This window comes from Sturnus vulgaris, chromosome 1, assembly GCF_052056855.1.
Source record: "Sturnus vulgaris isolate bStuVul1 chromosome 1, bStuVul1.hap1, whole genome shotgun sequence".
Taxonomy (NCBI): Eukaryota; Metazoa; Chordata; class Aves; order Passeriformes; family Sturnidae; genus Sturnus; species Sturnus vulgaris.
The window spans coordinates 138,891,897-138,899,837 of record NC_142243.1 but is presented as its reverse complement, the minus strand read 5'-3'; positions in this window follow the sequence as shown (position 1 = coordinate 138,899,837).

The following is a 7,941-nucleotide window of genomic DNA, read 5'->3' as shown; positions in this document are numbered from 1 at the left end:
TAGATTTAAATGGGAGTAACAGTATTTTTAGTTTTATTACCTAGAAGAACATCAGGCACTAGAAACAGTCACCCAGAAAGTATATGCAATCTCCACCTTTGGATTTAGTAAGTTCCTCACCACCCTGATAGACCTAAACCTGCTTTGAGAAGAGAGCTGGACTCTGGCCTGCAAAGATCCCTGCCTTGGCTGAGCAAAATGAATTTAAGAAATTGTAGCAATAAGCTGTTAAATGTATCTTGTTGCTGGCCTATAACCATCGTTCGAGAAAGCTGGTCTACAGCACAAGGATTCACTTTATGTATGATTGGTTCCTAGGATGAGGATGAAGAAGCTGAAGTGCCTGAAATTAACAAGTTGCTTTTCATGTTTTTAAGGCTGAACATGTTCTAGGCCAAGTTCATTATTCCCCAAGTTTTCCTGTCAAGGGATTGACTAAATTGCAATCTGTAAATTCGCTCTATATTATATCCTCAGCACAGTCATTTTAGAAAAATCCAGGTTGTGTAATAGCCATGTTCCCTGTTAACACAATCATAGAAGTGCAGTTGTGTAATAATTAAAGAATTTTTAAATGAGATAAAATAGGAATGTTGCTTTGTAAACAGCAGAGAAAGGTCCCACATGCAGCTTTTCCTTTGACTGGAAGAATTTACTTAAAAGTACAGATTTTAAATCATCTCATCCCAGGAGTGAGATACTTTATTATCATAGCCTTCTGTTCTCTGTGTTTGGGACCTGTCATGTACCAGCTGTTCAGGCACAGAAAAGGTACATGCAGATTGTAGCACTACTGAAATGCTTGGTAGCTTTGTGTCATGTCAGTTCCATGAAGTTTTTAGGCTTGAGAACGTTGTGTAAATGTGAAAGCCTTAAACAAAACTTCCATCAAAACAATAACTACCTTCTTGTAAAAGTATTGAGCAACAAAGTATCTTTCTGTCATCTCTGCTTTAATTCTTGCACCACCAAGATGCTCTATGTATCAAAGGGTCTCCCATTAAAGATTTCAGTCCAGTTGACAAACCCCAACTCTTTTACGACCTTCACATGCAATAAAGAAACAACCCTTACTCCTTTATTTGGTCTTTCTTAGGAAGTTCAACGGGTGGAGTTTATTCAACTTGTAGAATCAACCCACAAAGGAATAGTTTTACGTCTAATTTTTTTAAGGAGAGTAGCAGCGTAGGAGTTTCTTGGTTTTGCACTGGTGCTGTGCAAAATTTAAATCCTGGCGCTGTCATCACTGATGATTTTAGTACACAGCTGGGTTTCAGGGCAGGATTTCAAAATAATTCATACTGATTTCCAGAAGAGACATTTGCTAGTCAGTTTGCTAAAATAGAAATCATGTGATGGATATAAGATTTAGAGCAAACTATATTCACTGGTGACATCTCAGATAGATGTAATTGTAGTGCATGTAATGCTTCCCATTTTCTGAAATTGCAATTTTAGATGAAATGTGTTTTAAGCAAATAATTTATTTTTAGTACTTCTATCAGTACCCCTCATCTCTGCTTAGAAGAAGTTTAGCAAGTGTTCTTGTCACTTTTTGAAACAGAAAATGAAACAGAAGGGTGGTTGTATAGTTGGAGAGTTGCGTATGTGTTCGGAAGCCCACCTGCTGTTACACACTTAAGGTAATGTTTCTAAAAATCAAGATCTCGCCTGGTTTCAGTGGCTGAAAGGGAAATGCCTCATTCAAAATGTTGCTATGAAGGACTTTAGTTCCAGGTACTTCTTGGTGAAGTAAATCTACTCTGCTTTCAGCAGCCCAGGAAGAATTCAGTCCCCTCATTTTTCTTCTGCATGTGCCAACACTGCTTTTCAGAGAGGAAAGCTTGGCTGAACCTAAATCTCCAAGAACAAGCCCTGTCATGGGCTTTCCTGATGGTGCTGCAACAGCCCTCGGCTCTTCCAGCAGTGACCCGAGGGCTTTTCCCTGTGTTGAACATGTACTTGGCTGGGACTGTCACCAGGGTTATGGAGAATGTGCTGCCTCCCCTGCCCGGGGAATCTGGGACACCTTCACGAATAACGGAGCTATGATTGAATTACACAGGCAGGGGAGAGCGGGGAGGGGGAAGGCAAAGTTTGTTCTCAGGCAAAGGGTGAAGCTGGCCAGAGTGTGAGTTTGCAGTAGGTTGGCAGTAGATTAAACTTTCTTCAAGCATGACAATTGCAAATTCTGTCATAACTTTCCATTGACTAAGCTTTAGCAATCTCATTAGTAGCAATATTTTATAAACATCCAAGAATAGTTCTCTAAATTGCATGAAGATAAGGTTTACTTCATGCCTCTTGTTTTGGCTTAGCTTTTACCAAAAAAAAAACCCAAAACCAAAAAAACCCCAAAAAACCGCAACTTGTAGTAACTGCTAAAAGAAGACTTGGAAAGGGGAGAGGAAGACTTGTAAAATTTCCTTCTCTTTACTTTAGTTTTTGGAAGGGAGAATGGATGAAGGGTGAGAGATGGAGAAATCTTGTATTTCTGCTCCAAGGATCTTAAAATTAAGTTTGTTTAGTTTTTCAGTAATTTTTTTGATACAATGTTATATTATCAAGTTTTCCCACTTTTGAAGAAAATATTGTTTTCTCTTAAAGCAGCTGTAACATGTAAAGCTGTGATTGTCTTGGGGTTAAAATATTTCATCTATCTTATTTAGAGAAGATGTGTTGCCATGTTTGTAATTATTTTAATACCATTTTAATAGTTTCAATTGATGTCTTCTCAATTCCCATTGTAGAACTGCCATCAGAAATTAAGCCTGCACAATCCATTCAAGGATCTTTAATAGGAGGGGTGGAATAAGGCAACAGTGCTGCTTCTGGTAAAGGACTCCTTTTATAGGGTGTGGGAGTGGAAGAACTGCAAGGGAGGGACTTCTAATCTTCCTTGCAATTGTTTATGTAACCTGCAATATCCAGGGGGGAAGCAAAGTCAGGTGAGTGTAAGCTGTACATTAAAATAAAAGTTTAAACTAAATCCCACCTGCAGCTTGGAAAGGCAGACATATTTTCTACTCCAAGTTGTCGCTAGGTTTTATAGCCTAAGACTCTGTTGTGCCAACAAAGAGCACTGACTGCTGTGAGTCAGAATGAGGAATAAGCAAACATAGGAGATCAACAGAAAACATTGAGAGCCCAGAGGGGCTGAAAAGTGGACTTGGCTTTCCTTGATCATTTTGTAACTCAGCAGCAGATTTGATATATGAACTATCTTTGTAAATAAACAAGATGGCAACAAGTAGATGCCTTCCTCTGTAGAACAAGATTTCTGAAGCCTCTGGATGACAGCATGGTAAGGTGGTTAATACCAAGAATAGGCTACTCAGGAACTATGGGAGGTGCATGTGAGCTCCTGCAGCTGCATTTGTGAACAGTAGTGTCCTTAGAAAGGATGGCAACTGGCAATAGAAGTCAAATTGTGAAACAAGTTCAATGCTGTGTATGAGTAGCCAGCTGATCAGCTGTAAAATAATTTCCTTCTTTAATTGTATAATGCAACCCTGCCTAAGTAAAGTGTAATTTTAAAGATGTGAAAATGAAAATCTGCAAGCGTCCTAATGAATATTTTCATTTTGTGTGAAAATAAGCAATGTTTTGCCAAGAGCAAAACCACCACTGATGTACAACTCTCCAAAAATGCTCCATTAATTGTTCACACAGAGGGTGGCTGTGGTTTCTTAGCAGCTTGGGCAAAGGAATAGGTCACAAAACCACATCTTCCTTGACATCACATACATGTTCAGAAGTAGTCTATTTGTTTCTTGCTTGGTGCATCCTCAGTGATAGAAGGAAATTTTGAATTAAGGGAATGAATAATCCATATCTCCCCTTGTAAAAAAATAGACTGCATGGTAGCAGACTAGATCAGGCATGGCAGGCCTCACCCATGTGCCCTGTGCCAGTGGAAAGTCTAAACTTCTCCATCCACTGTCTCCCAAAGTATCTTCTGTGTGAAGGTCTGTGTTCATATGTGCAATATGGTCACTGGAAAAAGCTGAACTTTAGCAACAGGTGAAATCATAATGCAGCATACACATTCCACTGCTTAAGGCATTTAAAGAGTGTATGAATTAGGTTATTGTCACATTGGATCTCGTATTCTTGGAGCTAACCAACCCTGAATATACTAAGTTGACCAGGAAGAGAAATTTTAATGCAAAGAACATAAAAGTTTAAGCTTGTTTGAGTAGGTTGAATTTCTTGTTGCAGTGAACATCTACTGTAAATGTAAGAATTTACCTTAAAAAAACGAGATGCTTGTGAGCTTGCACACACTGCAGTAGCAGTTGAGAAAGGTGCTGGTCATGGTGCTCAGCTCAGCTGCCTTGGCTGAAGTGGCCACAGGCTGGAAACTGCACTGTGTGAGTTGTTAGAGTTGGGAACATGCAGATGATACTCCTCTAATAATGACCCTGGGCAGGGCATGTGGAAGCAATTGTTTAAGACAATTACCTGTTTATACCCATGTTGAGAAGACTGAATTGTGTTCCTGCAGAGACCAGAAGTGATGGTATTTAAGGAAATATTGTGCTGTGCCAAGGAGCCATTCACTGAATGTGTACAAGTATTCACCTTGTGACTGGACGTCGAGGCTGCCTGTAGAAGGATCAAGATTCTACATATGGCTTGGATAGAGATTTCTTGTTTAATCTCATGGCAAAGAAGTGTATGCTTTATGTCCCCTCTTAGGAATTAGAAGTCAAAGTATCTCTTTGGAGTTTTGGGGTGTTAATTATTTCTGTATGTTTTCATATTTTACAGTAGGGCCCACAGAAACACATTGTGTTATTTGAGAACAATTCTTCACATAATACATAATTTAGGCATTTTTCCCCTATTTCTATTGTTTTAAGGTGCATTTTTCCTCTCATGATGCCAGATCGATTTTTGAAGAGGCAAAAGGTGATGACATTTAGATAGTAATAGTTTATCCTACATCAAACTGCAATTCCTCCTTCTTACTTACACAAACCTTGTGTTGTATGATTTCCTTGATGTAAAAACCCTTTTCCTAATGAATTTAAACAAAGTTTTGTTTGCAATACAGGAAATTTTAAAGTTTGATCAGTGTATAGAACAGAGAACAACCTGTTTCTTTTCTATAGGTTTATTTTTAACCTAACTAGTACTATTTATTTAGTGTTCTGCCTTCCTTACTGCATATGTAGGGAGAGGCTTATTTCAACTTTTTTTCTTCCCTGTTCCACACTTCATATTGCTTATAAATCTCCCTTAAGGATCTGAAACTCACTGGGGGCAGTCAGCTTCCAAAGCTTTGAAAACACATACTGGAAATTATTAGTAGAAAAAAATAATCCAATATTTTGTATGATTTGAATATAAAGTAAATGTTACCCAGAATTGGAAATGTCAGATAATTTCTGTGAGTCTCCAGGAGGTTCAAATTAGGTTAAAAGTAACAAGAACACTCATCTATTTTGGCTTTCAACAAGGTTAGATATTAGTTTCCTGGACAAATCCAATGAGTGTTTTCAACAAATATAAACTATAATTACACATCTTAAAGATACTAATCATTTGCAGTGTCCATGCCAAATAAACAGAATTTATGAGAGGTCAAACACTTGTGATTTTTGAGTTGTTACTGGTATAGCCAACTATAGATTGAGGAACTTAATTTACACAGCCACATCATTTCAAATTTTGGCTACATTTAGTGGAGTGCTACAAGAGTCTTTTGGATCAAAGGTGCCTTGTGTCAATAATACAGTGAAGGAATATCCCTAACCTGAAGTGAGCTTTCCATTTTGACTTCACTCAATCCTCATCCCCCCAGAAACTATCCAACTGCATCTTGTGTGTATAATTTATCTGTCAATTCTCTCAAAAAGGAGAGCTTATGTTACTTGGAGGGCCTTCATGCCAATTCCAAAATGAAAAGCAATACACACTGCCAATGCAGCAATTGCCTGCAGGCTTATTGAATTTCTTTCTTCACTCCTACTCACCACCAAAACCAGCCCAAAGAAAAAAAAATCCCCCTAAAAAGCTTGTTAGAAGTCAACAGAACTGAAAGCTGATAAAATACTAAGTGTTTTCCTGGGGGGAAAAAAAAGGAAAAATTAGATATTAAACATTATTAATGAGCTATCATGTATGTGCTTTGCTCCTGAATAGAGCCAGACTCAGCAGGACTATTGAATGTGTAGGCAGAGAGAGCCACAAAGAGATATATGTGGTGTTAGTTTAAGACCACATATTCCAGTACCCCACCATGTTCACTTTATCTTCACTTCCCCTACAGCTTCTGAGTTGGTCCCATGGAGAGAGCCAACACAGCCCTCCCCTTCCCTCTGTCTGTTGGTGCTACACTTGTGAGAAAAGTAAATAGGATATAAAGGGATATCCATCAGCTGGCAGGCATCAATCCAATTGTTAAATATCCGTGATGCAGGAACCATCAACTCAGCATCACCACTTCTGGAAGCAGCAGGGAATTTGAGATGCAGTATTTTCCCCCTGTGGGTTTTTCCGTCTGTATTTTTCTCAAGCTGAGGAATTATTATGGACCCATATAGGGAGTAAAGGTAAAGGATGTGAAGGAAAGTCATAGGAGAAGCCTCTACTCCAGAAGAGAGTTTGAAAGGAATGTCTAAAGAAACAGGAGAAGGCAAAGGGAGGAGGACCCTGAGGAAAGTACAAGGACAGTGTGAAACAACATAGAGCGTGTTATGAAAAAGAGAGAGAAAATGTCAGATAAGAATCAAAAAGTACTAGGCAAAGTTAGGAAGGAATTAGAACAGAGATACAGACAACATAAATACTTCAGATAGCCACGAACGGGGGGGAAAGTGTTAAGTTTGCATCAGTGCATGAGGCACATTGGCCAGTGACATTGGTTGAAATGTAATTTCTAAATATTTGTTAGTGGTAATAACTGGGACATAAAACCTGGACAAAATATGATGGGAAAAGAAAGAGGGTGAAACATGCTCTGCTGTTTGTCTTTTAATTGTATCTGTTTTCTGTGTATTGGCTCATTAGGTATCCCGCCTGGCTGCCAAGAGAGAAACCATTTTGGGTTTGCATAGTTGTAGCCATATGGGGAAAAGATACAGTATTCTCCCTGAAAAAAATTGTTTTCTCTCTAATGTAAGATAAGATATTTTGGACACACCATGCTGTTTGCATGGAAATATTACAGTTGAGGAGTTACATGGCAGAAACAGAAATGGAATAATAAACTTGAGGGAAGTAGTCTGGTTGGCAGCTTATTGGAGGTTTTGGTTAGTATTTATGACAATCCAAAGGCTTCTAGTACCACAAGCATCTTTCTTTTCTTTTTGGTTTATTTGTGATGAGAGAAGACTGACAGAAAAGATCCAGTTTTAAATTTCCAACATATTTATATTTTTTCTCTTGTGTTTGGAATGGTGATTTATTAAGTGATGGGGAAGAAGACTTGCCACTGGGGGAATGGCATACTGCAACTCTTGCTATCCATTTAACAAAGCCTCCAAGCCCTAATTTGCACAGGAGCTCTTATACAAAATGCCACAAATAAATAATATAATGTGGGGATGGCTGAGAGCAAGAAGTCACTGCAGTCCAAACCTCCCTGAGCTAGAGGAGAAGCCTGGCTGAATGATCCTTTGTTTCAACAAGGGATCGAAGGCTTCTCATATTGGGGCAGCCTGCCAGGAACCTTAAGAATCAATTTATTATTGCTAGACTGATCTAAAATGAGGATAAAATTTCTAGAGCATAGTTGTTCCAAGCACTATAGGTTGCTTGTGTGTCTTGATGCTGTCAAATGGCCCAGAATATGGAACTAGAAATGTAGCTGTTGTGTTAGTCAAGAGCTTCCAACTCCAGACCTGCTTTCAAGAGCCTTCCACATGGTGCTTCCAGATGCATCTGTCATTATGAATGGAAAAGGTATAAAGCTCACTGAAAAATTTGGGGGCC